The sequence below is a fragment of the Sciurus vulgaris genome, assembly GCF_902686455.1.
Source record: "Sciurus vulgaris genome assembly, chromosome: 6".
Classification (NCBI taxonomy): domain Eukaryota; kingdom Metazoa; phylum Chordata; class Mammalia; order Rodentia; family Sciuridae; genus Sciurus; species Sciurus vulgaris.
In genome coordinates this window covers 61454727-61470682 of record NC_136466.1, presented here as the reverse complement: position 1 = coordinate 61470682, position 15956 = coordinate 61454727, and positions in this window count along the sequence as shown.

The window sequence follows — 15956 nt, the reverse complement described above, 5'->3', positions numbered from 1 at the left end:
TAGGTGGCTGCCCCGTTCCTTCCCACTCACAAGCCTTTCTCAAGGACCAGCCAGGCGGACACAACCAGGACTTGCAGGTATTGGATGAGAACAGGGAGATAAGTTGTCCAGGGGCTCTCATCTAACAGGCACACTGATTCCCCTTTATGAGAAGACAAAACCAAGGTGAGCAGGTACAGTATTGTTAGTCTTTATTTTCCACTGTAAGCATTTGGCAAAAAATAAAAATGAAGAGAGAAAGAGAGAGAAAAATAGCTTAAGTTATGCAGGTATCTGTCATCCAGTCTGCAGTCCCTCTGCCAGCCTTTACCCCAGGGTGGGGGTGTCATTCAGGATCTGAGAGTCTTTTGTGTCTCGGGCATCTTACTGCATGGAGGACGAGTCTGAGCCTGCCTACAAGCCCCCAGTGCTCTGGGTCGCACTGAGGAGGTGGCCGTCAGTTCCCAGCAAAGAAGACTGTTGGCCTGACCCACAGAGACTGAGGTCCCAACACCGAGCCCTCCTACAGGTATTAGTGGGAAGAGCCAGTACAAAAATACTTTACCAAACATTTGATTTTGAGTGCCCACTACCTAGCATCAAGAGCTAAAATGATTAACATTTTGCCTCATTTTGCTTTTTTTTCTCTCTATACATAAATGTTTTTCTGACCTAGTTTGAAAGTAAATTGCAAGCATCATGAGACTTTACCCCCAGATGCTTCTGCCTGCATCACCCAAGTCAGAGCCTTCTCCTGCACACTGGCCAACACCACAGCCAAGAAATGGACATTTCCTGACAACATCTGCTGTCTCCCAATTGTCCCCCAGATAACATACCTGGTATGGAATTGCATCCAATCAAGGTGCATACGATGCATTTTGTCACTGTGTTTTTCAAATCTCTTGGAATGCTGAAAAGTCTTCCTCCTGCCCGTCTGGTATTTTAAGTGACATCTTTTTGGGGGCCTGCTGTCAGGTAGAAGGTGCACCATCCGGATCTGTCTGATCGTTTCCTCATGGTGTCTTGTGAGCAGTTTCCTCATCTCCTGTATCTCAAGGGTGGTTTTGCCTTTGTGCTGATGCCCCTCCAACATCACCTGTAGCAAGTGCCAAACCAGCAGAGGGGCTGTGAGAGCCACAGGCGCTCCAGGGAAGGGTGCCCCATGGACATAGCAGCACAGGCTGGCCTGGGAGGAGGGGATGGAGGGCATGCTGAAGTGACCACACTGTGGATGCCAGCCAGGCATGTGACCTGTTGGAAGGAGGCTCTCTGGCTTGGAGGAGCCTGGCTGCTCCTTTGACCCTGGGATGGGCCACAGGACACCAGACATAGCGTCCATCTCCCTTCCGTGGCCCCAGGGTTTTCACTTCTTGGAGGCCTGCGGTCTTATGCACTGGAGCAGAGCTAGGCCTCTGGCCCCTACCAGGAATGTCCTTGGGGGAATTGCCTCTCCTAAGCTGTGGTATGAGGACAGGAGCGCTGGGCTGGAGCAGGAGCTGTGCATTTCCAGCTCCCCTGAGGGACAGGTGTGGGCTTGCTGTGAGTCATGCCAAGGGCCTGGGGAGGACCTCAGCTGTGTTCTCTGCTAAGACATTCATCTTCCTACACTTCCTCCTCTCTCTGCCCTGGAGGAGGTGAAGGCAGGGGGATCTGGACTGGGCTGGCTTCTCTCATCTGCAGAGGGCTCCTTTTGTAATGTGTGCATGAAATTCATGTTGTTCCCTGGAGAGGGCTGACTGGAGCGGGTGGGGGGCACATTAGGGAACAGGCAGAGGTTTCCTTCCCTTTTGGGGGTGGGGAGAGGGGAGGAGGGGGAATATTACTCAGCTCATCTGACGAGGGCTCTCGAACCAGCCGTTTTGGGTTGCGTTAAAAGTGGGAACCTTCCTCCATTAATGTACAACCTCGAACTAACTGCTAATAAAGTGGGGTTCTGTTTGTACACATTGGTCCTGTGTGTCTGTCTGTCTGATCTCTTTGCAAGACCTGAAGGGAGGGTATGAGTTAGGGATGTTTGCATGGTTGGTCCCAATATCTTCCCAACACACACACACACACACACACACACACACACACACAGTGACCCAGTACCTTAGCTTTTTTGCTGCTGTGACTAAATAACCCGACCAGCACAACTGTAGAGGAAAAAGAGTTTATTTGAGGGATTATGATTTCAGAGGTCTTAGTCCATAGAAGGCCGGCTCCCTTCCTTGGGGCTAGAGGTGAAGCTGAACATCATGGCAGAAGAGTGTGGCACAGGGAAGCAGCCTGCATCATCAGGAAAGAGAGAGACAGAGACAGATTCCACTCTCCAGATACAAAATATATAACCTATAGCCACCCTCATCTGCCTCCAGTCACCACTCAATTAACCCCATCAGAGATGAATTGACTGATTAGGTTAAGACTCTCACAACCCTCTCAACAATCATTTCTCCTCTGGACCTTCTTGCACTGTCTCACACATGAAATTTTGGGGACACTGCACATCCAAGCCACAACACCCAGTCAAATCAGATCATTCCCACTGGATTATAAATTGAAGTATTTTCAAATACAGCAGAGGCCTATCCCAGAGCAGCCATGTGGGGCATCTCAGATGACTAAGAGCCTGCAGACACTTTGGATTGTCAGCTTGCTGAGGAGTTGATGCTGGACTAAGAGGAGACCAAGAGGCTAGGAAGATCTCTCCTACTAATGTGTATCATGACTGGGGACAAGTCACTTTTACTTTTGACCTCAGTTTCCCTGGTGTTAGTGATGAGGGAGTTAGACTCAATGGCCTTACCCAGAGAATGTGCCTGAGCTGCAGATTCCCTGACCTCACTTCTAGTGGTTCAGCTCAAGTAGATGTGGGATGGGCCTTATGAACAAGCTCTCTAGCATTTGGAAGGCTCCACTTTGGGAAATCCTGGCTGGCTGAAAGTTCCTGCAGGTTCTAATTAATGCAGAAAGCCCTGCTGTCCAAGAAAACATTAGGTAAAATAAGTGACTTTCTAGACCTCCCCACCTCATTGAGTGCCAGACCTGAGACTTGCTTAGTAAGGGACAGAACCCAGCCAAGCAGAGAGGCCCTGGCCAGCTGTCTACAGTGCAGAAGCTGAACCTCTTCCCAGAATCCCCTTGGGAAGCTTTAAAAATGCACATTCCTGGACTGCCCCCAGATTCACTCATTCAGAACTTCTTGGAGTGGGACCCAGCAATGTGGATTTAGCAATCTCTCTTACACCAAGTGTGAGCCCATGCACAGCTCTCAAGGGGTAGAGGAGGGATGTGCCAGTGACATAGCTACAGACCTGGGTCTCAGGACCCAGGAGAGGAGACCAAGGGGTCAAAATGAAAATACCAAGATTCCAATCCTGATGGCCCAGGGCAGCACCTGCAAACACCTTTTTGGAGTTTGCCAGTTGGGAACCTAGTACAGGTCATGTGGCATCACCAACACTAATGGAATTGGAGGCTGCACTGCCAGAAGCAGATCCAGAAGGCATGGTGCAGAAGGAACACCCATACCAGCTACAGGGCCAGACCCCATCAGAGGTTTCTGGATTTGAAAACAGCTGAAAAATTTTTATCATAAGAGTCACTTAATAGAAAACCAGATCAAGACCTGCTTTTGCTGGGGTAGGGGTAAGGGTCTTGCTAGCTCAGCTCCTTCTTTTCTCCCATCCTATCCTGGAACCCTTAGATTCCTTGAAACACATGATGGAAACCTAGCCCACCTTCTCGCAGAAGTCCTGCTCCCAGGAGTCTTAAAATTCTAATAGGTGCCGTGAACAAAAGCCCATCAGGCCCTCATCCCCTCTGGGGAGTAGTTGATGCAGGGACTCGGCTACCTCAAAAGTGGTCCAGGCTTCTAGATAAGCCCATGATCGTGTATGAACTGGCATGTCTCATAACAGCAAAATGATGACACAACCTAAATATCCATCAATAGTGACCTCGTGTATATCTCCATGCTGGGAAATGATGATGCAATAAAAAATAATGAATCCAATCTCGAAGTCCTGCCCAAAGAAATTTCTACAATTCTATATGGTGAGGCCATTTGTGGGGTATAAATATAAATATCCCACACTGTTATGGTTTGGATGTGAGGTATCTCCCAAAATCTCATGTGTCAGACACTGCAAGAACATTCAGAGGTGAAATGATTGGGTTATGAAAGCCTTAACCCAATCAGTGAATTAATTCCCTGATGAGATTAACTGAGTGGTAACTGAAGGCAGGTAGGGTGTGGCTGGAGGAGGTGGGCATTGTGGGTGTGCCTTTGGAGTATATATTACATATCTGGCAAGTGGAGTCTCTTTCTGCTTCCTGGGCATGTCCAGGGCCACTTCCCTTCACACACTCTTCCACCATGATGTCCTACCTCACCTCAAGCCCCAAGGCATGGAGCTGGTAGTCTGTGGACTGAGACCTCTGAATCCCTGAGCCTCCAAATAAACTTTTCCTTTTTTAATTGTTCTTGTCAGGTGTTTTTAGTGACAGCAGTGAAAAAACTGACCAAAACACATGCAAACTAAAAAGTGTGGTTACTTCTGGAGAGTTCAGAGGAGACCTGGAAGGGGAGAGTTTGCAAAGGGGATTTAAGTGTTGGTGGGTATACATATTTTTAAACAAGGTTAATGTAACCACATATCATTTGTGGAATGAAAAGTATTAACAGGAATGGACAAAGCAGAAAGGGAGGCTCCAGACAACGGGACTGGTCATGATGGTGTCATGAAGGCCAATACTCCGTCCTGAGGAGGCACAGGTGGTGGTGGAGAATTTCTCATCTGGCAATATTTATCCTGAAATGGGGAGTCTGGCCTTCAAGGCAAGTATCAGCTCCTCTTTGGTCTGGGAGTTTAACGTCTCCAATCTCACCAACAAGGTGGTTAAAGTTAATACCAATATTGTGACAAACTGACATCATGTCCCCCCCTGCTGTGACCCCTGAGGACCCGCCTAACACCTGTAAAAACAGGGATTCTGAATGGAGCTGAGAGGAAATGACAGATATGACCTTATAAAGGGACATTTTGCCAAATAACTGACCTGGATGTTAACAATGTCAAGGTCATGAAAAATCCAGAAAGGTTGAGAAATGGTTAAGCATTAAAGGATAGTAAAGATATCTGGTAATTAAGGCCACACAGATCCTGGAGGGTTCTTGGACCAGGAAGCAATGAGCTTTAAATGACACCATAGTGATGATCGGCAATGTGAATATGGGCTGTGTGAACTAGAGGATAGTATTCTCTCGATGTTAAAATTTCTCTTTGATTATTGTACTGTTATATAAGGGCATATCATTGTTTTTAAGAAAAAAAAAACATTGAAATATTTAGGGAAAACAAAGAAGAGATGGAACTGAATTTTGCGTTTCTTTGGCAGATTGGCACTTATCCGGTGCAGTCCAGAATGTGTCCACCAGGGGGCACTCTTACCCCAGTCTCTGACTGTCTTGTCCCCTCTGAGATTGGGCTTCTAGTTGATGGTGAGGTAAGGCTATTCTAATAATTACACCAATACATTAAGTAAACATGAATAAATAAAAGTATTTCTCAGTATGCATAAGTTAGGCACACTGCTGGCCTAGGGCTTTCCCTGAGGGAGGCATTTCCACCTTCCCACTGTGCAGAAGTCTGCGGTGCAAAGAGGCGTTGGAGCTGCCAGGATCACATAGCCTGGAGTCCCTGGTCCTTAAGACTCCACAGCCTGAAGTTCCCTTGGGCCTGAGACTGGGTGTGAGCCATGGCATTGTGAGCTGAGATGCCATGCCCCTGAGGCAGAATGGGCCAAAGCACTGAGCCCCACCCTGCTCCTCTCAGGGCTAGGAAGCCACCTCAGGCACTTAAAAGTATACGTATCCACAAATCTAAAGTACCTCCTCCCCCGCAAAAAAACAGGACATACAGTGAGACATAAGTCTCCTTCTAGTCCCTGACCCTTGTCCCCACACTCACCCCTTTTTGTGTGTGGGGGGGGGGGTAACTAGGAATTGAACTTATGAGCACTTGACCACTGAGCCACATCCCCAGTCCTATTTTGTATTTTATTTAGAGACAGGGTCTCACTGAGTTGCTTAGGGCCTCACTTTTGCTGAGGCTGGCTGTGAACTTGCCATCTTCCTACCTCAGCCTCCCGAGCTGCTAGGATTACAGGCGTGTTGACTCCAAAAGAAATAGAAAATCTATTCAGCAAGTCCGGAGATTGAATCAGTCAGTAATCCAAAAACTTGCAGCAAAGAACAATCTAGCACCAGATGACTTCACTGGTGAATTCTACCAAACATCTAAGGGAGAATTAACACCAGTCCTTCTCCAATTTTCACAAAAAGTTTGAAGGGGAGGGACATTTCCTAACTCATTCTACTAGGCCATTATTACCCTGATATTAAAGCTAGAGAACATTCACTATAAGCCAGTATCCCTTATGATTGTAGATACAAAAATCTGTTAAGAAAATACTGGAAAACCAAATTCAGCAGCATACTAAACAATTGTATGCCATGATCAAGTAGATTTTATCCTAGGAATGCAAAGGCGATTCAGTATATGATAATCAATCAAGACGATAATCTGTCACATTAGTGAAAGGAGAAAATGATCATCTCAATTGAAGCAGAAGAAGCTCTTCACAAAATCCAACATCCTTTTGTGATAAAAATACTTATATATTTAATATTCTAGCAGTGAAAGGGAAGTTCCTCAACATGACAAAGGTCATGAATGAAAAACTCATGGCTGATACCATTCTTAATGGTGAAAGATGGAAAGCTTTTCCCCTCGGTTCAGGAGCAAGACAAGGACAACTGCTTCCATCACTTCTGTTTGGGAACTTCTGTCTAACTGTTAATAACACTGGAAGTTCTAGCCAGAACAATTAGAACAAAAGTGAAATAAAAGATATCCCATATGGAAAAGAAAAAGTGAAACTCTCTCTACTTACAGATGACATGATCTCATGTCTAGAAAACCCTGAAGACTCTATACACAAAGAGAAAACTATCAGAGCTAATAAATTCAGCACAATTGCAGGTTACAAAATCAATGTGCAAAAATCAGTTGTATTTTCATACAGTAGAATGAACAATCCCAAAAGGAAATTAAGAAAATAATTCCATTTGTAATAGTATACAAAATAATAAAATATGTATCAATAATTTAATGAAGAAGGTAAGAGACATAAGTCTTGTATTCTGAAAAGTATTAAACATTGTTTAAATAAAGTAAACCTAAATAAACAGAAGAGCAGTCCATGTTTATTGATTAAAAAATAATATTGTTAACATGAAAATACTGGGAAAGAAGAAATACTGGGGAATGATCTTGACCAAATTATACTGTAACATCAGATGCATGTATGAACATGTAACAATGAATTCCACTATTATGTGTAATTATAATGAATAGGGGCTGGGGTTGTAGCTCAGTGGTAGAGTGTTTGCCAAGCATGTGTGAGGCACTGGGCTTGATTCTCAGCACTGCATATAAATAAATTAATTAAATAAAGGTCATAAATAAAGGTCCATTGACAACTAAAAAAATATTTAAAGAAAGAACAAATAAGAAATGGGAAAAAATGACAATACTACCCAAAGAAATATATGGATGTAGTGTAATCCTTATCAAAATCCCAACAGGTTTTTTTTTTTTCAAAAAATAAAAATATCCACCCTAATGTTCATATGGAATTTTAAGAAACCCCTAAAATAGGAAAAACAATCTTAGAAAAGAACAGAGTTGAGGAGGACTCATAATATCTGATTTAAAACTCACTATAAACCTACAGTAATCAAAATAGTGTGGTACTGGCATAGTATAGATACAGGGACTGTGGAGTAGAGTTAACAGGCCAGAAATAAACCTTTACTCCTTGTTTTGTTTTTTTTGTTTTTTTTTTTTGTTTTTTTTTTTTTTAAGAAACAGGGCCTTTCCATGTTCTCCAGGCTGGTCTTGAATCCTGGGCTCAAGCGATTCTCCTGCTTCAGCCTTCCCTGTAGGTAGGGCTACAGGCATCAACTGATTTTTGACAAGGATGCTAAGACCATTTTCTGAGGAAGGGCCAGACTTCTGAACAAACGGAACTGCACTGATAACACATGCAAGAGAAGGTCGCTGAACTTTTCCTTTATACCATGCCCCCAAATTAACTCAAAATGGATCAAACACCTAGATATAAGATCTAAACTATAAAAGTATTGGAAGAAAATACAGGTGCAACTCTCCATGACCTTAGATTTGGTAATGGTTTCTGATATGAAAACAAAAGCACTAGCTACAAACACAACCAAAATGATAAATTGGCGGTGTTCGGGCGGGAAAGGGGGGATCATGAACTGAAATCGATTTCTATGCGTGTAAGTATGATGGGATGAACCCAACTACTATGTATAACCATAAAGCTCTCATGAATAAAAAACAAAGGGAAACCAAAATAGATAAATTGGTCTTCATTAAAATAATAAGAAACCCTCTTGTACCTCAAAGGATACTGTCAAGATAGTGAAAAAAAAAATACACAGAATGAGAGAAAATATTTATGAATCATGTTTAATAAAGGTTTACTATCAAAAACATATAAAGAACAACTGAACAATAAAAAGATAACAACCCAACTTAAAAATGGGCAAAAAACTTGAATTGACATCCTCCAATGACCAATAAGCATGTGAGGAGGTGCTCAACATTAGTCATTGGGCAAATGCTGATCACACCCTCACACCTTCTGGGATGGCTATAACTTTTTTCAAAGGCAAGGATGTGAAGCAATCAGAACCCTCCTGTGTTGCTGGTGGGAATGTTAAATAGGGATGCTGCTGTGGAAAATGATCAGATGGCTCCTCAAAAAACTAAACATTAAATGCAGTAGCCCCAAACTGGGAACAACTTAAAGTGCCCCCAAACAGACAAATCGAATGCATACATGAAATGAGATAAATACATACAATGGAATGTTACTCAGCCAGACAAGAAAGGAAGTTCTGATACATGGTACAACCTGAATTAAACTTGAAATCAATAAGCCAAGGGAGGCAAGCCAGACATAAGAGGATATTGTATGATTCCATGTACATGAAGTACCTAGAAGAGGTAAATTCATAGAAGTAACAGATGAGCCCTGACCAGGGCCCAAGGGAGGGGGAGGATGGGAGTTATTGCTTAATGGGCTCAGAGTTTCTGCTTGGGGTGATGGAAATGTTGGAATTAGGAAGTAGTGACGGTTACTCAACACTGTGACTGTACTTACACCCACTGAATCGTATACTTAAGAATATTTAAAACAACAGATATTATATGTATCTTACCACAATAAAAATAAATATGCAGGATTATATAGAAATCAAGAAAGTTCTATATTTAAAATTCAACATATAATTCAAGCACATAACATAATGCTTTAAAGTGTGTAATTCGGTGGCTTTTTAGTGTACTCACAGTTGTGCAACCATCCCACTATCTAATTCCAGAATATTTCATAACCTCAGGAAGAGACCTCCTCTCCTGTGGCAGCCATTCCCCATTCTTCCTCCCTCCCAGCCCCTGGCCAACACTAAACGACTTCCTGTTTCTAGGGATTGCTCTTTCTGGACATTTCACACACATGGAATCTACAACATGTGGACTTCTGTGTCTAGTGTCTTTCACTTAGCATCATGTTTTCAAAGTTCCTCCATTTCATAGTGTCCATCAAGACCTCATTTTAATGGCTGAGTGATGTTCATGGTCAGGTGGAGCGTATCAGTTCACCAGCTGATAGGTGTTGGGCTATGGTGGATGGTGCTGCTGTGAGCGTTGTACTAGCCTCTGTGTACTAGATGTACTAGCATCTGTTTGAAATTTTTTGGTTTGTACTCAGGAGGGGAATTGCTGGGTCGCAAGGTAATTCTATGTTTAACTTTTTGGGGAACCACCACACTGTTTTCCACAGCAATTGAACCAATTTACTTTCCCACCAGCAATGTAGGAAAGTTCTAATTTCTCCACATCCTCACCCAAACTTGTTATTTTCCACTTTCTTGGTATCACACCATCCTCATGGGTGCAAAGTAGTATTTTACTATGGTTTTCATTTGCATTTTCTTAATAACTAATGATGTGGATCATCTTTTTGTGTGTTTGTTGTTCATTTGTATATCTCTTTGGAGAATTTGGAGAAATGTTTATTCAGGTTCTTTGTTCATCTGTGAGTTGAACTGTTTGCCTTTCTGTTGTAGAGATCTTTTTTTTTTCTGTGCTGGGGATTGAACCTTATGCTTGCAAGGCAAGCACTCTACACACTGTGCTATATCCTCAGCCCCTGTAGAGATCTTTTTTATCCCCCCAGTAATGGGGATTGAACTCACTGGTGCTCTACCACTGAACTACATCTGGAGCCCTGTTTCTTTTTTTAAATTTTGAGACAGGAGCTCTCTAAATTGCCCAGGCTGGCCTTGAACTTGCAACCCTCCTGCCTTGTTCCCCCTGAGTTCCTGGGATTACAGGCATGAGCCATTGTGCCTAGCTTCTGTTGAAGAGTTCTAAGAATCTAGTATTTTGGATACTAGATTCTTATCTTTTAGGTCTTTGATCTATTTTGAGTCTTTTTTTTTTTTTTAATGTGTGATGCTGAGGACTAAACCCAGGGCCTCAAGCTTGAGATAATTTTTGTATATGGTGTGGGCAGAGGCCTAAACTTCCCCAGCAGTATCCCAGCACCATTAAATAAGAGGACTATTCTTTCATTCCATGAATTGTCATGGTGCTCTAGTCAAAAAACATTGATTTTAAATATAAATACATAAATAAACTCTATAATTCTCTTCCTCTGGTCTATTTGTCTAAACCCAAGCCAGTTTTTCACACAGTCTTGAGTACTGTAACTCAGTTGTAATTATTGAAACTGGGATGGGTGAGTCCTCTAGATTTCTTCTTCCTTCTCAAGGTGGTTTTGGCTATTTGGGGTTCCTTGCATTTCCATGTAAATCTCAGAATCACCTTGTCAATTGAAGACCAGAAGATAGATGGGATTTTGATAGGGAATGCAATAAATCTATAGATCAATTTGGGGAGTACTACAATCTTAACAATATGAAGCCTTCCATGATCTTGAACAGGGGATGTCTTTCCAAGTATCTATGTGGTCCTTATTGTTTTCAAGGAGTCTTTGTTGCTTCACACGTCTCCAGTCTGGCTCTGCTGTTTTTACAATAACATAGGAATTATTTCGAGTGCAACAAAGGGATGCATGTAGGAATGGCAACTGGAACTGAGCTGGCCTGGGAAGATGTGACCTGGGTCAAGGATGGTTTGGGCCAGGGGCCCCTCTAGAAAAGGAGATTTTGATACTGGAGACAGGGTTGGAATTTGCCACTCACCCCTGTCCCATACCTGCCCCATGGGATTCCAGATGGGGCTGGAGCGAGGGGAGAAGTCCAGGGCGGAGCCCTGGACTTGGGCTTTCCACCTGGGGCTTGGCCAGCCGTCTGTGATACTGGGGTGTGCTGCTAGCCCCTGGGCCCTGTGCTGTCCAGTGCCTTGCTTTTACTCTGTGCCCAGAGGGGAGAGCTCCTAACAAACTGCATGGCCAGAAAGTAGCCCTGACACTTTCCTGCTACTGAACCTCTCCTTTTTCTCTTCACCACGTGGATCCTTCTTGTCTTTCGGGGCATCTTCTCCAGAAAGCCTTCTGTGGTCCTTTTGTTTGTTTGTGTTTTCGCAGTGCTGGGGCCAACCTTGGGCCTCACCCATACCAGGCCATGGCCTGCACCCCGCCCTCATGGCCCCTCCCACTCCTGCTTTCAGGGGAAGATCCCCCTCCCCTCACCTCCTCCAGCACCCACTGTCAGGGCTATGATGCCAGGAAGACCCCAACCTCCAGCTCTGAGCTCAGATGACTGATGTGGGGGTCGGTACCCCTCACTAGGTGATGAGCTTCCTCAGAGTCCCAAACCCTGCCAGGGGCTAAGCCTAGGGTGGCACCTGGTTGCCTGGCAATGACAGTGCCCTGTAGTTGGGTGATCGACACATGGCAGGATGTGAAAATCATGGGTGACCCCTTACCCCCATCCTATCCATGGCCCTTGGGACCTCTGGGCCAAGGGTTCTCCAACACCCACTTATTTCCAACTTCTGGGCTCAGAATTCACCACACAATTGTCAAACATTCAGATGGGCCCTACTGCTCTTGATAATGATTCAGGAGTTCTGGGAACAGCACGGAAGGGAATCTCTTGTGTAGCCAGGTTTAGGAGCGATAAATGGACTGACAAGTCTCGGTCATCTTAGTCCCTTTTACTTGATGACCACCCACCCAAACAGTCCTAGAAATCCTCTTACTCTCAGTCTCTCCCTTCCCCTCCACTAAGACCTTTTTGGAGGCTTATTTCCCCTGTTAAACTCATGACCCTTAAACCTTCCTTCCTACAAGAAGTCTTCCTGGCTTGTCCCACATACTCTCTGATCACAGGTACCCAGAGATGATCATTACAGACTAAGGAAAAATCATACTCCAGAGTATGATACAATAATATAGAATGTGTATGGCTTATATTACAGATGATTTTATTAAACCATCTGTATGTTATCACATGGTATATATTTTTATTATATTATAGAAGTATACTATAAGCATTTAGGCCCAGTGCATAGATTTACAAATTAATCATGATGTGATAGAGCTGAGAAGGCCCATTACTCCATTCTTCCTGTCTTCCCCATTTTACAGACAGGTGAATTGAGGCCCAGATATAAAGGTAATGGGGTTTAGGTGATTGAGAACCCTCGGCCCCTACAACCTGGCTCTCTTGGACGTGAGCTGACTCGGATTTGTTTAGGGATCCCTGTCCCCGACTCTAACTCAGGGTGCCTGCTCTAATCACGACAGCTCACATTCTAAGGAGGGGAGGCAGAGGGCGACTCTCAGTGGCCAGTTTAGTTCCCCTCTGGTCCCACTGGGAACACGGACCAGGGCCCATCTGCACAGCTGGAGTTGGTTACCCAGCTGTTTATGGGTCTCTGCCTCTGGTGTTTATAGTTCCGCCTTTGGATCTGCTTCAAGTCCCCACTAATTGGAACAATACCCCAGGAGGTGGTGTGAGGTGGAGGGGGCCACTGGATGGCCCGTGCCCTGGCTTCTGCCTTGCCTGGTTCCAGCAAGGTCCTCAGGCCTTTTACAAGGACACAGGAAGGACAGCAAAATGGCGCAAATTAAAAGCGGGTGAGAAAACAGACACACATGGGGAGAGAGGGGAGGCAGAGGAAAAGCTAAAACGCAATCTGAGGTGCCTGAGGCACTTAGTATGGGAAGAAGCTGGGGTCAAATCTTTCTTTTTTCTTTTTATAGAACTGGGATTGGATCCAGGGTCACTCTACCACTAAGCTCCATCCCCACCCCCCTTTGTTTTTTATTTTGAGAGTGTGTCTTATTAAGTTGCCCAGGCTGGCCTTGAACTTGTGATCTTTCTGTTTTAGCCTCCCAAGTGCCTGGGATTAGATTACAGGCCTGTACCACAGTGCTTGGCCTTTTCTTTTAAGAACACACACACACACACACACACACACACACACACACACACACACACACACACATGCTGTGATTGACATGTGTGTGTCTATGTATGTGTGTGTTTATTCATTCATTCATTCATTGTGGAAATATTAGAACACAAAAATCAAAAAGAATGCAAATGTCTAAATCCCACCATCTTGGGAGAACCACTTCACATTTTAGGACTTTTGCTTTCTATCTGTTATATAAAGTTATTTTTGTAGAAAGGAGAATATATGAACGATTGTGTGTGCGTGTGTGTGTGTGTGTGTGTGTGTGTGTGTGTGTGTGTTGCTGGGCACTGAACCCAGGAGCACTCTGTCACTGAGCTTCATCTCTAGTTCTTTTTATTTTCAATTTGAGACAGGGTCTCACTAAGTTCCATTTTTCTCACAATACCAGCTTATTTTGAAAGAATTGCAATTATTAGTGAAGGTCACAGAATCAAGAGCACAAGTGTCCCCCTGACCCCATTCCTGGGGTAACACTTCTAAGTCTTTGGGAATTGGGAATCCCTCAGACATTTTCCTTGCACATTGCCAACATATGTATGTGGTATAGCTGTGTCATAATTTCTTTAAACAATCCCCTCACACTGGGCACTGAGGTTAGGTGTTCAGCTGCTGCTTGAAGCCACAGGCAGCCAGTGTGACTAGGGAAAAGCTTCTGATAACAAGATCAGATCACAATTTCTCCCAAAAAAGTCTCATTCGGGCAACATAACCAACAATGTCCTCAACAACATGCTGGCAGTAAACACAGGAATGTGTGCCATTGGGTTGTTTCCTTATAAAGCCATGTTTGCTTTTATTTTTAAGATTAATACAAGTAATACACAGTGGTTGCAGACAATTCTAAAAATACAAATAAGCAAATCCAAGAAAATGAAAATCACCCATGATATGGAAATAAGCATTGCCCACATTTGGTGTGTTTACAGGGTTCAGTCTGTGCCTCCTACACCGGGCTCAGTGCATGATGTTCATGTTGATAGGCTCAGTAGTGGCCCCATTTTGCAGGTGGTGAATGGCGCAGTCTCTCACTCTGAGAGGGCAGAGTCTGCCTGTGGACCCAGGCTCCACTCTGAGCTCTCCCCGCTCCACACCCCTCTGGCTTCTTTTACAGAGCTGAATGGAGGTTTTTCTCTTTCAACATAATATTGTAAAATCTGCTTTTTTCACTTACAGATAAAATTGTGACATAAATATCCTTCAGGGGGTTCAGTTTTGTGAAGGCCCCACACTTAAACTGTACAGTGTGTGGATTATTTTAGGTTTTTTAGCATCATAAACAAAGGCATACTGAACATTTTTGTGGCTTAACCTTTGAGCATGTCCACAGTTATTTTCACAGGGCTGTTTTCTCCAGTGGCCTTCACTGACCCATTCTACCAAAAGGCAAGGAAGTCAGGGTGACTCTGGAGCAGACCCGTGGGGTGCGCTCCACAGGGCCAGCTAGGCTTGAGGGAGACATCCTGGTCTAGGTAGAAGACAGCAGGAAGGCTTGTTCTTTAAATGGTCCCCCAGAAATGGTCTTTCAGCTGAATTCAGAGAAGCCCAGAAAGCCGGGAGCTAAGAATGACCCTTCTACAGATGCTGCCCAGGTGGACATGCGAGTACAGCCCACCACTCTGGTGGTAGGTTAGAAGAGGAACAAGAACAAATCAATCTGAAAAGGTGGCATTTGGTCCCCAGCAGAGGGGAGAGGAAGTAGCTCTTACCTCTGCAGAGATGGATTCTGAATTTGGGGCAACTCCCGGAAGCCCCAGGGCTCTACTCCCAGAAGCACTGGGAGAGATGTTCAGGAACCCAAGAGCAGAATGACCCAACCCAGTCAGACAAATTGGGCATCCTGGCACACGGGGTGCTCAGGAGCTGGGCTGGGTCTCAGAGGACGAGTCACCAGGGTGGGGCAGGGGGACTCAAGAGGAAGCATGAGCAAGCCTGGAGGTGAGAGCCAGAGGGCAAGGACTGCTGAGGCCCTGACTGCAGTCTGCACAGGAGAGGTTGGAGGGAGGCAGCGAAGGGCGTAAGGAGCTGGGGGGCCTTTGCTCAATTGGAGTCCTGTGGCGCCTCGCACAAGGGGTAAGGAGCCCACACTTCCTACCAAGAGTGACAGGACCCCACACTGGTCCAGTAAGGAGAGATATGGAGAGGTCTGGCCTGCCCCAGACATCTCTTTCCTCTCTTCACTCTGTTCTCAACGCCCAGCAGCCCCTTCTGTGTACCTGGTGGTGGGATACTCAAGGTCAGGGCAGAGGTGGTGGGTCCTGGGCCCTGGGCCTGTGGAAGCTCTGTGGGTGGGAAAGGAGGCTAGGCAGGGGTGCCAGTGTGCAAAACAGCCCTGTCCACTGGGGGTCCACAGGATAGTCAACCTGAGCTCTCAGGCAGGCCACTCTCAGGTGGGACAAGGTGCTCCCTTAGAAGCAAGAGCCGGGGCACAGGAGCGGGGCCACC